Genomic DNA, 21,008 nt, shown 5'->3' on the forward strand with positions numbered 1-21,008 from the left:
ACAAAGCAGTAACTAACTTGTTGATTTTGTAATCTTAAAACTGACAAAGAAGCACCTACTCAAATACCGTAAGAATTTATAAAAAATGTAGAGATTTTCTATGAAAATTTTAGTAAGACAAAGGGAAAAAAAGCCATGCTTGGAGCCATGCTTGTTTTTAATTGTACAACATTCACTTTTTCCTGTTTCCCGGCTGTTCTGTTTATATTACTGTGTAGTCCCTTTGTATATAGTGTTTTCTTGGCTCTGCTTACTTCATTCTCTGTCGGTTCGTGTAGATCATTCCAAGCTTCTCTATAGAAAACATTGTTTCTATAGCACAATTATATTCTATTACATTCATGCTTCAGAATTTAAACCATTTTTCTCAGCTGATGAGCATCTACCTTGTGTCCAATTCTTTCCTATCACAAAAAGTACTACTACTAAGTAATCTGATACACATGAAAGCTTTCTTCTTATCAATGGCCTCCTTGGGATATAAGCCTAGTAATGGCTCTGGGTCAAATGGTATAAACATTTTAGTCAGTTTTATTTGAATAACACCCACTTCCTTTCCAAAGAGGTTTTACAGATTCACAGCTTCACAAACAACCCTCAAATACTGACTATTCCCATCTTTTGTCAGGCCTGCCAATTTATGGGATATGATGTTTCAACCTCAGGGTTTTTTTGATTTGCCTCTGTTATTAGTGATCTAGAGCATTCTTTCACGTGGTTGTTAATAGCTTTTAATTCTTCCTTGGAGAACAGTTTGTTCATATCCTTTGACGACTTATTTTTTGGTGACAGATGCAAACACACACATTTGTTAATTATTTATATACCTTGGATACCAAATTCCTTTTAGAGAAATTTGATAAAGTTTTAATTTTTTCACATTCATTTTTTTTCTTATCCTATTCCATCCTACCTCCTCTAGCAGATTAGCCCCTCTATTATCCCCACTTTCCCAATCTCTCCTTTTCTAATGGCTGTTTCCCAACTGCCTATAACACGTTTACACCCAGCCCATTCACAAACAAGCTCCTTACTTAACCCTTCTGTCTCTGCTACCATCCTATATCTTCTGCCTTTTGTGGCTCAATTCCTTGAAAAGGCCATATAAAATAGATGCATATACTTCTCTCATCTTCTACAATTTGAACAAAGTCATCACTCAATCAAAACTGCCCAAGTTATCAAGGATCTCTTAACGGCCAAATACAATAACCTTTTCTCAAACCTCATTCTTCTTGTCCTTTGCATATTTTGATACAGCTAATCACTCCCTTCTCTCTAACTTTTTGGGACAGTATTTTCTTCTATTTCTCCTCCTACTTAATAATTATTAATTCCTTTAATAATCCCTTTTCAGCCTCCTTTACTTCATCTAGGTCATGCCCAGCAACCATGGATGCCCTGCAGGGCTCTGTCCTATCTTTTCTTCTCCTTTTATATCACTGCAGTTGGTGATCTCATCAGTTTCTATGGATTTAATTATCATCTCTATACTAACAATTCTCAAATCTATCTATCTTGCCCTAACTTCTCTGCTGACCACCAATCTCACATCTCCAACTACCTATGAGATATCTCCAACTGGATGTCTTGTAGGTATCTTAAACTCAGGATGTCCAAAATGGAACTCATCTTTCCCCCTAATTCTGCTATCCACCTTTCAAATTTCTCCATTACTGTTAAGGATACCATCATGCTTTCAGACCTCCAGGATTTACCCAGGTGTCAATCTGAATTCCTCACTCTCATTCTCCATGTCCAATCTGTTGCCAAGGCCCATCGATTTCACCTTAGTAACATCTTTTATATATGCTCCAGTCTCTCCTCTGAAACCGCCACCACTCTAGTGCAAGTCCTCATCATCCCATGTCTAGACTACTGCAATTGCCTACTGGTGGCTCTGCATTCCACAAGTTTCTCCCTACTCTAATTCATCATCCATTTAGTTACTAAAATGATTTTTCCTAAAGCTTAGGTCTGATCATGTCACCACCCTACTCAACAAACTCCAGTGTCTGCCTATCAGCTCTAGGATCAAATACAAAATGCTCTTTTTGCCATGCAAAACCCTTCATTACCTAGCTCCCTCCTACCTTTCTGGTTTTCTTATACATTACTCCTTGATACATACTCTGAGCCAGTGACACTAACATCCTGGCTGTCCCATCAAGAAGACACTGAATCTGTTCTGGACTATCCTCTCTACTTGGAATGCTCTCCCTCTTCAACTCTGCCTACGGGCTTCCCTGGCTTCCTTTAAGGCCCAATTTTACAGGGTCTTTCCCTAATCTCTCTTAATCTTACTACTATCATTCCTCCTTTAATTATTTTTTTTCTTACCCTGTATATAGCTTCTTTCTATATAGTCCTCTGGAATAGTGGTTGGTTACTGCAATGACCTAAGTCCTTACACCTTTCTCAGTTTTTCTCTACAATGCTGTTACTGGGTGCAGTATTCTGGACATGATCACTTCATTCTGCACTTCATCATAAAATCTTCCCAAGTTTTCCTGCAACTGTCCATTTTGTCATTTAATTGAGTTACTAAGAATTTACTAAGCATTTACTATGTGCCAAGTATGTGCTAGGTTCTGGGAATTGACAGAAAGGCAAAAATACCCTCAATAAGTTCACATTCTAATAGAGGAGACACATAAGTAGGATTAATATTCCATTAATTTCATATGCCATAATTTGCTCAGTCATTCCCCAACTGAGAGACTGCAGCTTAGTTTCCAGGGGTTTTTTTTTGCTATATCAAAGAAGATACTGTAAATATTTTGTTTTTTCTCTTATTTAGTCTCTTTGGGGTACAGGCCTAGGAATAGCATAGCTGTATCAAAGAGATGCAAAATTTAATGACTTTTCTGGGTATAGTTCTAAATTACTTTACAGAATCCAACCCTTCCCAATTCAACTAACAGTATATTCAGGTGGCATTCTTCCCACAGCCCCTTCAACAACTGTCATTTTCCCTTTTTGAACTCTTTATCAGGATGATGGATGTAAGGTGGTACCTCAGAGTGGCTTGAATATGCATTTCTATAATTATCAGTAATTTGGAACTTTTTTCATATTGTTGCTCATTAGAATACTATTAGTATTATTAGTAGAATACTAGAATTGCCTCCGTGACTGAATAACACCTACTTCTCAGAGATATTGTGAGGATAAAGCATTTGTAAAATGCTTTACAAATATGAAAGCACTATATAGTAAGTAAACATTTTTCATCACCACACCACCATCATCATATTTATTATCTGCCTTGTTCTGTACATACGTATCACAGGGAAAATATAATCACTTTAAAAAAAACCATTTCGGCAAAGAATCTGACAAATTTTACCATTTTATTCTTGTAAAAAGAAATGGAGAGACAGAAAAAATAACACTATAATTGGGAAGATTCAGAACTAGCTAAATACACAGAATGAAAGATTAGTCATTAATGATTCAATGTTAACTTTTGAATAAGGTTTCCAGTGGAGTGCTCCAAGAAAAAGTACTTGGCCTATGCTAACACTTTATCAATGTCTTAAATGACAGAAAGCAGCTTATCAGATCTGCACATGGCATTAAAAGCTGGTATTAAAAGCACACTAGATGAGAATGTAAGCTAAAAGTTTGTGACAGTCTAGAATACTGGGATCAAAGAAGTCAAAATTTAATAGGATAAATGTAGTCTTACACATGAGATTTTTAAAAAGAATCAAGGTTACAAAGTCTAGAATACTGGGATCAAAGAAGTCAAAATTTAATAGGATAAATGCAGTCTTACACATGAGATTTTTAAAAAGAATCAAGGTTACAAAGTCACAGACATACTGCTAGATAGTAACAGCTGAAGAATATTCAGAGGTTTTGCTGGACTGCAAAAAATCAACAATGTGATATGGCATTCAAAGTGTTCTACCATGTTAGGGGGCATTAAGAGAGGTTCCATGACCAGCAATAAAGAAGAGGTCTTCCCTTGTAAGAACATGACTAGAACACTGTATTCATTTCAGGAAGAACAGAAAGAAGCTGGAAAACATACAGGTGAAGGCAACCCAGATGGTGAAGGAATCTTAATTCATGCTACATTAGGATGAGTTAAAGAACTTAATGATATTTCATTCCAAATTATTCTCCAGGATGGTTGGACTAGTTCACAACTCCACCAACAGCATATCAGTGTCTCAATTTTTCCACATCCTGTCCAGTATATTATTTTCTTTTTCCATCATATTAACCAATCTGATAGATGTTGTTTTAATTTTCATTTCTCTAATCAATGGTGATTTAGAGCATTTTATGTGACTACTGGTAGCTTTGATTTCTTTTTTTGAAAACTGACTTAATACTCTTTGACCATTTATCAACTGGGGCATAGTTCTTATTTATATAAAAGCTATATAAATGAGGCCTTTATTAGAGACACTTGCTGTAACTTTTTTTCACAATTTCCTGTTTTCCTCCTTATTTGTGTTATACTAGCTTTGTGTATACAAAAGCTTTTTAAAAGCTTTATGTAATTTATAAGTTTCATGTAATCATCATTACCCATTTTACTTCCTCAGATCCTCTATCCCGACTTGATCATAAACTCTTCTCTCATCTCTAAGTCTGACATATACATTTTTCTGTGCTCACCTGATTTACTCATGACATCACCCTTTGTGTCTGAATCATTTATGATTATGAGACAAAATATCTGAATCATTTATTCACTTTGATCTTATTTTGGTATACAGTGTCAGATGTTGCTCAATGCCTAGTTTTTGCCAAACTACTTTCCAGGTTTCTCAGCAATTTTTGTCGAATGGTGAGTTCTTATCCCAAAAACTGGACCTTTGGGTTTATCAAATGCTACATAAAAATAACAGATAGAATGTAGTGATCATTCACTACTGTGTATTGTATACTTAATCTATTCCACTGATCTATTACATTCTATTTTTTAGTCACTACCAGATTGTTTTGATGATTACTACTTTGTAATATTGTCTGAAATCTGGCCACCTTCCTTCATGTTCTATTGATTTCCTTGCTATTCTTGACCTTTCGTTCTTCCAGATGAATTTCGTTATGATTTTTCTAGCTCTACAAAATAATGCTTTGGTAGTATGACTAATACAGAACCAAATAAGCAAATTAACTGAGATAGAAGTACATTTTTATTATATTGGCTTGGCCTACCCATGAGCAATTAATGTTTCTCTAATTGTTTAGACCTGACTTTATCATATTCATATAGTCCCTGGGAAGTATATAGAAGTTCTGATGATTTATGTGGGTTTATTTTATAACCTGCAACTTTGCTGAAGTTGTTAATTGTTTCACCCAATTTTTTAGTTCATACCACCATATCATCTGCAAAGAGTGAAAGTTTTGTTTTCTTATTACCTATTTTTATTCCTTTTTTGTCTAATTATTATAGCTCATATTTCTAGCATAATATTGTATAATAGTGGTGATAATGGACATTCTTGTTTTACCCTTGATTTTACTTGGTAATTTTCGAGTTTATCCCCATTACAGATAATGACTGCTCTTGGTATTATATAGATGCTAATTCCCGTTTTAAGAAAGCTTCCATTTGTTCCCATGTTTTCTAGTGTTTTTAATAGAAATTGGTGTCATATATTTTTCAAAGGTTTTTTTTTTTAATCTATTGATACAATCATTTGATTTCTGTTGGCTTTGTTACTGATATGGTCAATTATGCTAATAGTTTTCCTAATATTTCCTAATATTGAATCAGCCCTGCATTCCTGGTGTAAATCCTACGTGGTCACAGTATATGATCGATATAGTGGTGTAATCTTCTTGCTAGTACTTTATTTAAAATTTCTGCATCAATATTCATTTAAAAAATTTGCCTGTAAGTCTTCTTTTTCTGTTTTTGCTCTCCCTGGCTTAAGTATCAAAATTATATTTGTGTCATAAAAGGAATTTGACAGGACTCCTTCTTTAATGATTTTTTCAAATAGTTTATATAGTACTGGGATTAAGTGTTCCTTAAATGCTGGGTAGAATTCATTTGTGAATCAATCTGGACCTGGGGATTTTTCTTAGGAAGCTTATTTATGGTTTGTTCAATTTGTTTTTCTAAGATAGGGCTACTTAAGTATTTCTATTTCTTCTTCTGTCAATTTGGATGGTTTATATTTTCACATATATTCATCCATTTCACTGAGACTGTCAGTTTTACTGGCATATAGCTGAAAAAAATAACTCTTAACAAGTGCTTTAATTTCATCTTCATCAGTGGTACATTCTCTCTTTTCATTTTTAATAATGGCAATTTGGTTTTCTTTCCTTTAAAAATAAAAGTAACTAATAGTTTATCTATTTTATTGGGTTTTTTTCATAGAACTAACTCCTAGTTTTATTTATTAATTCAATAGTTTTCTTGTTTTCAATTTTATTAATCTCTCCTTTGATTTTCAGTGCTAGCACATTAGTCCTCTGCAATCTCTTTCTGACCAGGCCAGGTCCCCTCACTGTCTCTTTTGGCTTAAGGACTAACTCCTGAAGCTGCTGCTGCTACCATGTAGTCCCACCACTGATGTTTCATCCACGTGGGCTAGGGGTCAGGCTCCGCCTCTAAGTCACAGATCTCTCTTTTTGACTCCCTAAGTTGTCTTAGTCTGGAAGAATATCTCACTCTGCAGTCATCCAGAGTCACACAGCTAATGCCTGAGGTAAGATTTGAATGTGGATCTTCCTGACTCCCCATCTAATACTCTACTCATTGCAATATACTACCTCTGATATAAACACTATGCATATATTTCAGATATTAAAGAAAGAGGGAAAAGGGTGATAATGATAGTTGTATATGCCTGCCACCAAAAGGCGACAACAGAGAAAGGAGTGTCAATAAAATATTTAAAAACAGAAGAGAACAGGCAAGCAAGGGTAGTGCTAGTATTGTTAAAAATAAATAATAAATTTTAAAACAAAACAGAACTGTAATTGTTGGATTAACTGAACCTAAGCTCCTGTGTTCAACTGCTTCTGGGTCTCTTGTACCTATTATGTTCCAATGATAACACAATCCTTTGGTAGTTTCTTGGCAAGGCACTAAATCTGTAAATTAATTTAGGTGGCATTGTTATTTTTCTTGCATTGACATGATCTAACTATTAAAAAATTAATAGTTCTGGAGAAGTCATAAATAACCATCATTTGTAAAAGAATCAGAATTGTTTTACTTGTCCCCACAAGGCATCACTAAGAATAAAGGATGGCAAATTCAGCTTTTATTTAAGGTGGGAAAAAAGTCTCAATTAGAGCAACATAAAATAGGAATGGGCTGCCTCAGGAGGTAGTGAGTGCTCCATCTCTTTGGGGGCCTTCAAGTAAAGGCTGCATGACCATTGGTTATGTATGGTACAGTAAGTTGTTTTTCAGGTATGGGTTGAAGTAGGTAGTGCCTAAAGTCACATTTAATACAGGAATTCTAACCTATTCCAGTTGTAGTTAATATCAAGCTCAATTATGAATCAATAACATATATACATGGCAGACCAACCCCCCAATATTTCAATTAAGAGGTATAGTGTCTGGTACTAGAGATATGACAGTCTTGCTGTACTCTGTTCTAATATAGAACATAGAATAATGCCCTTAAAAGGGCATTGATAGATTAATAGGTGAATGTCAGGGAGGGAGGGAAGGAGGGAGAAAGATTATGAATATAGGTACATGCAGGGGTTGTAGGGAGATGAGATGATAACTCATCAAGACAATGTCATGAGGAAATGAGGTTCAACTTGTTCATTTGGTCCCAAAAGTAAAACTAAGAGCAGTATAGCACAGAGGAAAATTAAAGCTTGAGACAAGGACAAATTTTCATAATAATCAAGGTTATCTAACAGTAGAATGGGCTGGATTCCTTCTGCTCAGAGGTCTTCAAGCAAAAGTTAGAACATGATCTGGAATGGTTTAAACTAAATAAACTCTAATGAGCTCCAAATCAGATTCTATGTCAGTGCTTTTTCTATTCCACAAAGTAAATAAGTAATGCAGATAGAAATATCCAAGAAGTAGATGCAGGTATAAGACTGGATGTGAAAACCTGAATATGATTATCCTACTGGTTGGAGCTAATTATACCTATCTATATCAATATATGCATATACACAAACAGATATACACATACTCACTGCTCTTAGCCTTCTTTGCTTTTTGTATCCAAGTGCTGTCACTACAAATTCAAACCCTGTATATCTAAAGTCAAAAGTTCCTTGCCAATTCAAAAAGTCTTTTCTTTCTTCACTTTTTTCCAAAAAAACGTCTCACATCTTTGCTTTCTGAGCTAAGATGTGACCGTGTTGCTGTCTACTGCTATGTTTCTCCACTGGCTGTTCTTTGTCTTGCTAACAGTGAACACGTTCCAGTCCTGACGTATTTTTTTATATCACCAAAATTTACCCCAGTATCCTTCTGATATAAGAAATAGTATACTTTTTAAAGATAAAAAAGCAAAAAAGTCAGTGTAACTGATCAACATATTAAAAGGAAACTTATGCAATTATATCATCCTTGCAGAGTTCCTACTTCTGTGGGGGGTATGGAGGATGGTGCTTTCTCTTATCTTTTCTTTGGATCCCTGTTTGTTCTTTATAATTCTATGACATTTGCTTTTATCACTGTATAGTTACTCTTTCAGGTTGCCCTGTTTTTGTTGTTTATACTATTTTCTTGGCTTTGCCTACTTTACTCAGCATCAGTTCATGTTGATTTTTTCGTTTCTCTGATTTGGTCTTCTTTTATAGCAGCATAACGTATTGAAGATTATGCTATAAGGTATTGGTCTAAGTTTAGTTTCTGTAATGCTGCTTTACAGTTTTCCCAAGCAGTCTTTATCAAATATGAATTTTTTTCCTAAGTAATTAACGCTTTCTGGTTTATTAGACATTGTATTGTATTGTTTCCAATTCTCCCCTGTCTAGACTGTTCCACTGATTTATCTTTATTTTTTAAATCATCATCAGATGGTTTTGAATGACTGCTACTTTACGATATGTCTGAAGTGTAGAAGTGTTATTTGTCCCTTTATCTTTTATTTCCTTTGATAGTCTAGATCTTTAATATTTCTAAGTTAATGTTATTATTTCATCAAGTTCTGTAACAATCCTTTTTAATAATTTGATTGGTACAGCATCAAAATTGTATAAAACTTTGGCAGAATTGCCACTTTTATTACGTTGCCATAATCCAGCCATGAGTACAGAACATACCTACAGTTAAGCTGTTCTTTATTTATTTAAGAAACACTTTATAACAGAATCTATGAGTATTTTGTGTGCTTTGGTAGGATGAGCCTCCTATGTTTTACACATTTTGAAGTTATTTGGAATAAGATTTCCCTCTCTATTACTGCCTCTTGGATTGAAAGGACATGTTTACAATTTCTGTTTTTCAATATCTGTTTGCAATACCTCTATGCCCTAATACACTGTCAATTTTTTTTTTATTAATTTTTTTATTTTTTTAATGTTTAACAATCACTGCCATACAATTGCGATTTTATCCCTCCCCACCCACCCCCCACTGCCTCCCTCCCTCCCCACGACTGCATACAATTCTGTATAGATTCTACATATACTTTCCTATTGAGTATATTTTCACTATAGTCATGCTATGTAGTCAGACTAAGATAAATGAAAGAATCCGTATAACAAATCAGAACATGATACACAAACAGATACACATACACAAACATGATCTGCTACATTATGTGAGTGACTTCCATATTTCTCTCTCTGAGTGTGGAAGGCATTTTGCCTTGAGGTCCACCATTGGGATTTTTTTTTTTTTCAGAAGTTCTTGTGTTATTACAAAAATCTAAGTCTACCAGAAAAAACTCTCACACACTGTGGTTGTTGCTGTGCATAAAGTTCTCCTGGTTCTGCTCCTTTCACTCAGCATCAGGTCATATAAGTCCTTCCAGGCCTCTCTGAAGTCTTCTTGTTCATCATTTCTTATGGCACAATAGTACTCCATTACATTCATATACCATAATTTATTCAGCCATTCCCCAATTGATGGACATCCCCTCGACTTCCAGTTTTTGGCAACTACATAGAGTGCTGCTATAAATATTTTTGTACATGTGGGACCCTTTCCCATTTTTATGATCTCTTGGGGATATAGTCCTAGTAGCGATATTGCTGGGTCAAAGGGTATGCACATTTTTGTAGCCCTTTGGGCATAGTTCCAAATTGCTCTCCAGAATGGTTGGATGCGCTCACAGCTCCACCAACAATGAATTAGTGTTCCAACTCTCCCACATCCTCTCCAGCATTTATCATTTTCTTGTTCTGTCATGTTTGCCAATCTTATAGGTGTGATGTGGTACCTCAGAGTTGTTTTGATTTGCATCTCTCTAACCAATAGTGATTTAGAGCATTTTTTCATATGATTATAGATAGCTTTAATTTCTTCCTCTGAAAATTGCCTGTTCATATCCTTTGACCATTTATCAATTGGGGAATGACTTGTATGATTATACATTTGGGTCAGTTCTCTATATATTCTAGAAATGAGGCCTTTATCCCCGAGCTTAGCTGTAAAAATTTTTTCCCAATTTACTACATCCCTCCGGATTTTGGTTGCATTGGGTTTGGTTGTGCAAAAACTTCTCAGTTTAATGTACTCAAAGTTATCCATTTTGCATTTCATAATGCATTCTATCTCTCCTTTAGTAAAGAATTCTTCCCTTCTCCATAGATCTGATAAATACACTATTCCTTGCTTCTCCAGTTTATTCATGGTATCAATCTTTATACCTAAATCATGTACCCATTTGGACTTTATTCTTGTGTACGGTGTCAGGTATGGGTCTATGCCTAATTTCCACCACACTGTTATCCAGTTTTCCCAGCAATTTTTGTCAAACAATGAGTTCTTATCCCAGAAGCTGGGGTCCTTGGGTTTATCAAACAGAAGGTTGCTATATTCCTTGCCTACTGCATCTTGAGTGCCAAGTCTATTCCACTTGTCTACCTCTCTGTTTCTTAGCCAATACCAAGTGGTTTTGATAATTGCTGCTTTATAGTACAGTTTAAGGTCTGGTAGCGCTAGGCCACCTTCCCATGCATTTCTTTTCATTAGTCCCTTTGATATTCTGGACCTTTTGTTTTTCCAAATGAATTTTGATATTATTTTATCCAGCTCTAGAAAGTAATTGTCTGATAGTTTAATTGGTATGGCACTAAATAAGTATATTAATTTGGGTAGAATTGTCATTTTTATTATATTAGCACGGCCTACCCATGAGCAACTAATGTTTTTCCACTTACTTAAATCTGAGTTTATTTGTGCAAAAAGTGTCTTGTAATTGTGTTCATATAGTCCCTGGGTTCGTTTTGGCAGGTAGACTCCTAAGTATTTTATACTGTCTACCCTAACTTTAAATGGGATTTCTCTTTCTATCTCTTGCTGTTGAACTTTGTTGCTAATATATAGGAATGCAGAGGATTTGTGTGGGTTTATTTTGTACCCTGCAACTTTGCCAAAGTTGTTTATTAATTCAAGTAATTTTTTACTTGAATCTCTGGGATTCTCTAGGTAAATACACTGTCAATTTTTGTAAAAGCTCCATCTGATGTTGAAAAATACATACATTCTTTAGCAGACCCATTTAGAAGATCCCACAAATCTTTTAACTCTCGTTTCTCCAGCACTTTGTTCAATTCTATACTCTCTTTTGTTTATCATTTTGTTAGATTAATCCAAAACTGAGTGAGGGACACTAAAAGCTCTTTCCAGTGTTTTATAAGTATCTGTCTTCCTGTGATTCAGTTAATTTTTCTTTTATGAATTGTTGCCAAGGCATTTGAAGCAATATGGATATTGATTTGTTGCATATGGTTGCATTCAGCATAATGTAGTTTCCTTGCTTATCTCTTTTTATATTATGATTTGGGGGGGGGGGGTTGCTTCATCAAAAAGCATGACTGCAACTCCTGCTTTTTTTTTTTTATTTGAATGAGTCATAGCAATGCTGTTTGACGACCCCTCCCCACTTATATTCTGTGTATGTCTTTGTTTTTAGGTATATTTCTTTTATGTTCTTGTTCAATCTGGCACTTATTCATTTATTCAATTACTCAATCCAGGAATACTTAAAATTAGGAGTTAGATTTATATTTTCCTTCATTTATCTCTATTTTTGAAAATTATGTTCTTCCTCTGTGAGAAAGCATTTGGTTTCTTCAGTTATTTTAACTTAATCTACTTTAAGGCAACTCTGCTCCTACCAGATCTCTTCCCTTCTACCTCCTATTTGTTACCTCCTTCCCTAGTTTTAGAGTCTTATTTAAAATGCAGTCGTGCCTTTTTCTTTCTTCCTTTTCTTTAGAGATCTAAATCTGTCTCCTTTATTTTTCCTTCACAGTTAAGTAGTTCAGTAAAATTCCCTTCCTTTCTTCACCGTCAATGTGTTTTGTTTTAAAATTCCATTTTCTGTACCTTTTTCTAAAGAGGCTTTCTTTAGTTCTTACTCTTTTTTTATCTTTCTGCTTATTTTAGATTTTATTCTTTGATTTGTAGCCACTATATTTACTTAGTCCTTCTTTAGTGCATTTCTTAACAAATTAAAGGTTCTAAAAGTTTCTGTTTTGAGTTCCCACTTCTAAATAGTTTCTGTCTTATAGATAATTGTTGCCTTCCCATCTATGTGTGTGTGTGTGTGTGTGTGTGTGTGTGTGTGTGTGTGTGTGTGTGTGTGGTTATTGTTGTGCCTTATTTTTAGAAATAATTCCTGCAGGTGACAGATTTAATTTAAAAAAATTGTTAAGCAGCTACTAAGTATCCTGAACTGTACTAAATGCTGGGGATAAAAATAAAAACAGTCCCTGCCTCCAAAGAGCTTCTTCCAATCTAATGGGTGTAGATAATAAAAAAAAGGAAGCTGAAAAGGGGAGAAGAGAATGTTGTTGCGGAGTTTAAACTGAGCTGCTGATGGAAAACGGAGGTAGTAAGTCCTCTATAATGGAAGGCTTTAGGAGGAGTTTAGTGTTCTGCTCTCCAGACCTTCAATCAGACAGGAGAGGTGACTGAGAGTAAGTTAGGATGTTGGGTATCAAAACCTTTGTGGTGATGAGATTTCAGGTGATCAGTTTATACTGTAGGGGCCACATGCTGTCTCTCAGAATCAAGCTGAGCAAAACTTCTGATGGAAAATGAAACAACTGAATAAAGAGGATAGAAGTATTGTTCCATTAGGAATTTTCCGTGTCCCTGATTGTGCAGTTCATCATTTTTTGCCCTTTTCCATGATAAATTTTCCCCCACTTGTTATGAACTTTCCTCTCTCACAGCATATGTTTATACTCTTTGGGGTGCCAGTTGCACCCAGGAACTGAGTATCCTTCTTCTGAAGTAGGATTAAAGGCATCAAATCTAAGCACCAAAACCCTGCAGAATGTACCCATTGCAGTACTTTTCTTCTCCAATGCGAATATTCTTCAGCAGGACTATCTCCCACCACTAAAACAAGGTTTCTCACATCTCACTACCTTCTTTTATCTCCTCACCTATTCTCCTATAGGCTCTCTCCTTCCGAAGAGAATTTTCCCTTCAGTGTTATCCTTTGACTTGGTTAAGGTACATTCACTTCTGTCATCCTCTCCTCTCCCATTTTACATGTACCCTCTCATTCTGTAATTTAGTCCCCCCCAAATCACTGATTCTTCTGTAGGCAGGGTGTTGTGAAGTTTAGTCCATGATGTTTCAGGCCTGTTTCTCCACTATCTCTTCTAAATGACTCTACTTTTACTTTTTCCCTCCTTGTATACTTTTGGAAAGAAATACATTTCCCCAACTGATAAATGGTCAAGGCATATGAATAGGCGGTTTTCAGATAAAGAAATTAAAGCTATCTATAGTTATATGAAAAAATGCTATAAATCACTATTGATTAGAGAAATGCAAATTAAAACAATTCTGTGGTACCACCCATACCTATCAGATCAGCTAATAAAATAGAAAAGGAAAATGATAAATGTTGGAGAAGATATGGGAAAGCTGGAACATTAATGCATTGTTAGTGGAGTTGTGAACTGATCCAGCCACTCTGGAGAGCAATTTGGAACTATGCTCAAAAGGCTATAAAACTGTGCGTATACTTTGATTCAGTAATACCTTGAGTGGGTCCATACCCCAAAGAGAACATAAAAGAGGAAGAAGGACCCACATGTACAAATATATACGTGCATAAATGTGAGTGTACAGATATATCTACACACATATGCATGTAAGTATATGTATGTATGTATGTGTGTGTGTGTGTGTATAAAATATCATTTTTTGCAGCGGCAAAGAATTGGAAATTAAGGGAATGCTGAAAGAGTTGTAGTACATGAATGTAATGGATACTATTATGCTACAAGAAATGATGAGCATGATGTAGAACAAACTTGAGTCCTTATCACTTACAGAATTCCTTGTTTGTTGGTAGAATGGCTAAACTCAATCATGAAGTGTCTTGGAATTTACACTGTAAGATTTTTTGCCCTGGAGGCAAACTAGATATTTGTGATTGGCACTTTGTTTTCTGTGTTCAAATAGTCTGGGCCATTTTCTCGTATTATTACTTGCATTATGGTGTTCAGGTTTTGGGATCTGCCATATTCTTCTGGGAAACATACAGTGTTCATCTGAGAAATACAAAATCCTTAAGTGGTTTCCATGCAGTTTATCTTTAAGAGTAGAGTTTTATTTGCAATGGACATGTTTTATTTTTAAAGCTAGTGCTTTTTGCTTCTTTCATCCAGATTGTCTTTCATTCTATTTTTTGCAATTCCATTCAGTTATTTTCGTTTGTTTCTCTGGTGAAGTTTGACACTATAATTACAATTTTTTTCTTTTTGGTTTATTATTTCTTCTGTGCAGACCATAAATTCTGCTGTCTAAATTTTTATTTCTCTTTTAAATTATTTAAGAACATCTTCTTGTGGTTACATGATGTCCTGGGAACCCACAAGGTCCTCTGCCTTCTGGTATTAATTTTCCTTTATCTTCCAATAATATTCAGAGTTATCTGGACTCTGTAAAGCCAATTTTGAGATCATATTCCATTCTGTTACTAACATCTTCTCTCTTGGTTTATTTGCTTATGTTCAAAATCTGTGAGTTTTCTTCCATCTGAGACCCAAGGTAATCTTTATTGTTCATTTTCTGATTCCTCCCTCCTTTGGTTTCCCTAGAGGCTAGACCTCAAAGCTGTCTTAGTTCTTCCCACCCTGGGCAATTAACATTCTTAACTGAAAGTAGCATTTTTATAATTCTTACTTTGTCCTCCCCACCAAAAAAAGAAAAAAGGGTAAAGGCCTATGGCAATCAAGCAGTACTTAAGCACTTGGCTACAACGTGATGTGTGATGGGGAGTACTGCTGGGTATTTAGGGTGCTGCTTTACTGTTTAAAATGGCCCTGCTGTCTATTCAAGTGACTTCTGAGGCTACAAAAAAAATGGCCCCAAGTGTGCCAGTCATATAACATTTATTAAATGTCAAACATGCTCCAGACACTATGCTAAGTACTGGTGCCCTGTCCCAGTTTCCTGTGTTCTTCAATTCTCTGGCTGAGCTCTGCTGCAAAGCAGTGCTGTGCTGCCATACTAGCCAGAGCAAGCTTTTGGTTTGTTTTATTTTCCTTGGCACAGAAAGGGAAGAGCAAAGAGCTGAGCTCTGTTGCAAGTCTGAGGGGCTGGCATGAATAGCCCTGTCAGAATGTGGTGGCCTGTGAGGGAGAAGGTATTAAGTAAGCCTTTAGAGTTAAGGATTACCCTTCTCTGCTTTTTGTCCCTGGAGACAGTTAAATTTATTTTATTCCCTTTGCATAATTCCTATTTGAAAAAGGTCCTCAGGATTGGAGAAAGCATCCAGTCCTTCATTTTGCTGGTAACAAGACCCAGAAAGTACCTACTAAGATCTTGGCCTAAAGGGCCCAAGGTCTCCCAGGGCATCCTGGGTCATCTCCAGTCATCCTGATGAATATCTGGTTACTGGATTCAGATGCCTCTGGAGAAGTGAGGTTGGGGACCTGCACAGCCCTCCCTCACTCAAAACTAGGTCAAGTGCAAGTCATGTCATCATTTCTCTGATGGGATGGTTGTCTTTGGCAACAGACAAACACAAGACCCAGAAGTGAGCTCACGTTCTTAATACTTCAAGTATTACACAGATGACTTCTAAACTTGTACCACTAACAAACCCCATTATCTGTATCTATACCAAACAGAATCCCAGTCCCATACCTCCAAATACCCACTGGATAGTTCCACATTATGTCTCCTTAAACTAACACATTTAAAATGAACCTCTTCATCCTTTCCCAGAAAACTAACCCCCCTTTTCAATATTCTTATTTTTGTACATGGTACAGTTACTCTATCACATGTCTCCAGCTTAGAAACTCAACATTATCTTTTATTTCATTTATGTGTCACCTCCATCATCCACATATTGTCAATCAGTCATCTCATTCATTCATTCCCTCCAGAGAACTTAAGTTCTAAAGAATATCTGTGAACCTGGAATTAGCATCTCCCAAATCCTTCTCTTCAAATCTAAAATAAAATATAGCAATCAAGCAGCATCCTAAATATCCAGGAATACACCCCATCACATATCATACATCCTGTAGCCAAGTGGTTAAGTACTACTTGATTGCCATAGACCTTCACTGTTTTTTTTGATGGGAAGGAACAAGGTAAGAGTTATAACGATGCTACTTTCAGATTAAGAACAATTAGTTTTGAACTAAGATTATCTTGGGCTGGGGGAGAACATTCTGAACCTTGAAATATTCTACTTCTGTACTGTTTCTAACCTAGTTCTCATTTTTTTGGAATGACTTCTCTTAAATTTTTTTACCTACTGGATTCTGTGCATTAAAGGCCAACTCAAATGCTACTTTCTCTGAAAGCCTTCTGAGATCCCCAAATCAGGGGTTCTCCACTCTCAATATTCAATAGTTTGCTTTGTACCTCTTTTATGAACTTTACTATGTAAAAGTAGGAACCATGTGTACCTAAATTTTATATCTTCTCTGGTACCTAACAAAGCGCTCTAAACAAATTCTTGTAAGTGTTTATGATAAATACGCTGTGAATCATTGATGTCTTACATGGAAAAAGTGAAACAGCATTGCTATTCATATCTATGAAAGGCTCACCTCTGTAAACAAAAGATTGTAAGAGGAAGTAGAAGATGGGACAGGAAAACAGCGAATAACAGTGGCAGCTGTGGGAGGCTAAGGCCAGGTCTAGGAGCTAGCACTTCAAGGAGGAAAGTTCCTAGGCTGGATGTGGATCCACTTTCAAAAGGGGAATCCCCAGCATGAAGAGCAGAAAGAATTACAAGTCACTAGGGACTGGGTGATGCTGATGGACAGCACCCCCTGTCACACAAGCAGCTATAACATAAAGGTTCCTTTGTTTCATGCATAGAGGACGGCTTTTCACTGACCATAAGGTATCTGGAAGTGCTCCCCCTCCCATGTAAAACCACCCACTGCAACAGGGGCACTGAGGGCTGCCTTAGAAGTTTCCCCCACACTGATTTCAGGGAAGGGAGCAGGAAGAGAAACAAGATGGGATTAGTATTAAACAAAACCAGGATTATCAGCATATATCCTTGTTTTCTATTTCACAATTTATTCTAACAAGGTAAGTAAACCTATTCTGATGAATATCTTGCTCATACCACAATCACGTGTGCCATTAGGGCTGGAAGAGCAGCATGAGAGCAGTGACAGTGGTATGGGAAGGGCCCGTCTGGTAGGAGATATTGACTGGCCACAGTGACAGCCTGCACAGGGAGAGGCACCAAGGCATGGGAAGACGGTGGGAGAGATCAGCAGCATGTGACGCGACAAGAGCAAAGAAAGCCAAGTGATGGAGAGGGGGAGCAGACACCAGGGAAGAAATGGAATAATCTGTGAAGGCTAAGATAGCGCTACATTGCACATGTGTATTTTCAAGGTTATGTGTGAGGGAAAAGACACTGGCTCATCAGTATTATGTACTTCAAGGGTTAAACTTTAGCTAAGCAGAACAGCTCATTCCAGGAAAATTTGGAATAACTTGGGTTTTACTGTATTTCTTAATACTGATGTAGCTAAATATTAGGTCACCATGTCCAAAAGAAGAAATTGTGGAAGGTATCCCGTTACCACCAGAACACTTCCTAAAAACAAAACTCAGTAAAAGAGATGTCCCGTATGCACCTTATTCATATCGGCTAACCCCACATACAGTTACCACCAGTTCATCTTGCCAGTAACTTACTTAACTACAAAGTAAATCTGAGAAGAGCTAGGAAGTGTCGGAAGAAAATGATTCAGTGAAAAACACTGTTATAATTAGGTGCTTGTTTTCTAGTGGAAAAAATAACTGATTTAATTTTGGAATAAGTTGTCCTGTTTCACAATTTGAAAACCCAGCAAGAAATATTTTTTTAAAAACCCAACATTTCAAATTAAGTGAATGCAACTTTCTAAATGTGACAGATCCTTAACAACGGCTCCCCCCCCCCCCCAAAAAAAGGTTGGGAACCTGGATCTAAAAGTGAACACCAGCCAGAAACTGGGAATCCTTGTCTTACTTTCAAGTTTGCCTTTGTAAGATAATGCCAATGGCTTAGTCTTCAAGCATCTACTATTTTTTTAAACAATTAAACTATATTCTAGTTGTCAAGACACATTTCCAAGCACTGTATTAAATGCTGGGTATACTAAGAAAGGCAAAAGAGAATTCCCACTCTTGAGGAGTTCACAGTCTAACGAGAAAGACAATATGCAAATGACTATGTCCAAACAAGATACAGTTAAGAAAAACTGAAATAACCTCAAGGGAAAAGCATTGGCATTAAAGGGGAATTGGAACATTTGAAGAATGTAGGATTTTAGCTGAGACCTAAAGGAGGCCAAGAGGCAGAGAAGAGGAAAGAGAGAATTCCTGGCATAGAGGACATGCAATGAAAATATATTCAGAAGATGGAGTGTTGTAAAGAACAGCCAAGAAGGCACTGCCACTAGATCAAAGAGTATGTGGAAAGGAGTGTCAGAAGGCTGGAAAAGTAGGACAGGGTTAGGTTATGAAGAATTTTAAAAGCTAAACAGAGGATTTTGTATTTGATCCTAGTAGTGGGGAACTATTCATATTTATTAATAGAGGGAAAACATGGTTAGGCCAGCATTTTAAGAAGAATAATTTGACAGTTGAGTGGAGGATGAGCTACAGTAGGGAGAGCCCTGAGACAGGGAGCTAACATAAGAGTCCAGGTCTGAGTTGATGAGGGCCTTCACCAGACTGGTGGCAGTGTCAGGAGAGAAGGGGACACATACAAAAGATGTTAAGGAAATAAAATCAAGAGGATTTGGCAAAAAGAGTGTATGTGGGAGGGGCGTGAAAGAGGGTAAGGAATTAATATATAATGAAGATAATATGCAGAATGAATGAAGCTAAGGTGGTGTCCTACAGGTACAGGGAAGTTAGCATAAAGGGAGGAATTGGGGGAGGGGAGGAAGGAGGAGGAATAACTTTAGTTTTGGACATACAGAATCTAGGATGTCCATGAGACATCTAATTCAAGATGCCCAATAGGTAGATATGTAAGAACTGAGGCTAGCAGAGAAATTAGGACCAGATAAGTAAATCTGAGAGTCATCTGCTTAGATATCATATCTGAATCCATGAGGGTTGATGAGGTCACCAAGTGGAATAGTACAAAGGGAGAAGAGAAGTGAGCCCAAAAGAGAGTCTTAAGAGACACCCACAGTTAGTAGGCTTGACCTGTATGAAGATCCAGCAAGGGAGATGGAGGGATCAGAGAGTGAGGCAGAGAACCAGAACACAGTAATGCCATGAAACTTTAGAGAAGACAGTATCAAGGAGAAAAGAGTGATCAATAGTGTCAAAAGCTACAGAGAGGTCAAAGAAGGAAGAGGAATGAGAAAAGGACATTATACTAGGCAATTAAAAGATTACTAGTAACTAGAGAAAACAGTTTCAGCTGAATGATGAGTTAAGAGGCCAGATTGTAGACAGCTATCAAGGTTAGTCATAAAGGGGAGGAAAAATATAAGATAATAACTAGCAGATGGACAGAGTGAGGAATTCTTTGAATTTGGAAGAGATGTGTGGGAGCAGGCAGCAAGGAAACATCTAGTAGGCAAGAAGAGAGTGAAGCTGAGATTGGGCTTAATAAAAGAGGCAATCCATTGAAGAAGACAGGGTGGAAAGGGATCACATACACAGGCAGAAATATTTGCTTTGGCAAGAAAGGTTACCTCTTCATGTTTTTTTTTTATTTTTTTTTTAACTTACTTATTTTTTATTAAACTTTTAACATTCATTTTCACAAAATTTTGGGTTCCAAATTTTCTCCCTTTTGTCCCCTCCCTCCACCCCAAAACACCGAGCATTCTAATTGTCCCTATCACCAATCTGCTCTCTCTTCTATCATCCCTCTCTGCCCTTGTTTCCATCTTCTCTTTTGTCCTGTAGGGCCAAATAACTTTCTATACCCCTTTACCTGTATTTCTTGTTTCCTAGTAGCAAGAACAATACTCGACAGTTGTTCCTAAAACTTTGAGTTCCAACTTCTCTTCCTCCCTCCCTCCCCACCCCTTCCCTTTGGAAGGCAAGCAATTCAATATAGGCCATATCTGTGTAGTTTTGCAAATGACTTCCATAATAGTCGTGTTGTATAAGACTAACTATATTTTCCTCCATCCTATCCTGTCCCCCATTTCTTCTATTCTCTCTTTTGATCCTGTCCCTCCCCATGAGTGTTGACCTCAAATTGCTCCCTCCTCCCCATGCCCTCCCTTCCATCATCCCCCCCACCCTGCTTATCCTCTTATCCCCCACTTTCCTGTATTGTGAGATAGGTTTTCATACCAGAATGAGTGTGCATTTTATTCCTTCCTTTGTGATGAGAGTAATGTGATGAGAGTAAACTTCATGTTTTTCTCTCACCTCCACGCTTTTTCCCTCCTCTA

At 36.7% G+C, this 21,008-nt stretch overlaps 1 protein-coding gene across 5 annotated transcripts in view; it reads right to left on the reverse strand.

Annotated features, from left to right (window-relative positions):
* The window catches only part of MAPK8 (mitogen-activated protein kinase 8), a 128,716-nt gene that overhangs the window by 35,249 nt on the left and 72,459 nt on the right, over positions 1-21,008 (reverse strand). The window lies entirely within an intron of this gene.

Source organism: Notamacropus eugenii, chromosome 1 (genome assembly GCF_028372415.1).
Source record: "Notamacropus eugenii isolate mMacEug1 chromosome 1, mMacEug1.pri_v2, whole genome shotgun sequence".
NCBI classification, from domain to species: Eukaryota; Metazoa; Chordata; class Mammalia; order Diprotodontia; family Macropodidae; genus Notamacropus; species Notamacropus eugenii.